Source organism: Athene cunicularia (assembly GCF_003259725.1).
Source record: "Athene cunicularia isolate RWA chromosome Z unlocalized genomic scaffold, athCun1 chrZ_part2, whole genome shotgun sequence".
NCBI lineage: Eukaryota > Metazoa > Chordata > Aves > Strigiformes > Strigidae > Athene > Athene cunicularia.
Window position 1 is genome coordinate 1,192,022 of NW_020799143.1, and position 990 is coordinate 1,193,011.

Genomic DNA, 990 nt, shown 5'->3' on the forward strand with positions numbered 1-990 from the left:
GAAGTTGTCCTCTGCAGCGCCCGGAGTCGCGGCCGTCTCGGGGGGATCGTCCCCAGGTGGGTGGTGGGCAGCGGGATGGGATGGAGAAGAAACTCCCGCCGGTCACAGCATAGTGAGGCAAGTCGCGGCGGCTGCTGACAGGCCATGTGTCTCCAGCCAGCCACGGTGTGCTTGGGGCCCCCTGCCCATTAGTGACGGGCTCGGCGATGGCTTTTCCTCGCCGGTTGGGATGCGGTGTTGTGAAGTGCAGGCGGCCCGCGGTACTGGCACTGTCGGTCCTACCGCTGCTGGCGCTTCCTGTCGGCCGCCGGTGCAGTCGGAGGGGTTGCGTTCCGCTGGGCGTTGGTGCTTGCTCGTCCTCGCGGCGGTGGTGGCCGCGGGTTATGCGAGGTGCTCTCGGCAGCGTTGGGGCCTTGCCGGCCCAGCCCGCCCTCCTTTCTCCCCGCAGCGGCCGCCGGGGCTGCAGGGGCGCCCGCTGTGCCGCTCTCCTGAAAGGTTTGGGGGGCCTATGTGTTCGTGTGCGCGCGCCTGTGTCCGAATCAGGAGCTACCCCTCGCAGCGGGCTGTGGGAATCCACGGTTTACAGGGGCGGGTCATCTTACGGTCCTGCGTGTGGTTCCAAAATGCTTTGAAAGTCAGATTGCCTCTGTGGGAATCCCGGCTGAGTGCTTCTGGGGCCCTCAATAGCTGCTCCTTAAACATGTTCTCCTTCAGTTTTCTGTTAGAAACATCCCACAGCACGGTCTCACTGAGGAGCTGGTTTTGGGCGTGTGGTTCTCTCAACCTGGAGCTACGGTGTTTTCAGGACTGAGGTTCCAACATCTGAGTCTATGTGCTTGTTGTCAAACACCAGAAACTTCCAAGACTACACTGGAGTTTTCCATGTGGTTAAATTTAAACGAATGTCTGTGTGGTTTCAGTGATGGGACCTTAGATGTTCTCCTAAGTTGTTGTTTGTGAACGTCATCAAGAATGGAACTGTTTATGTAT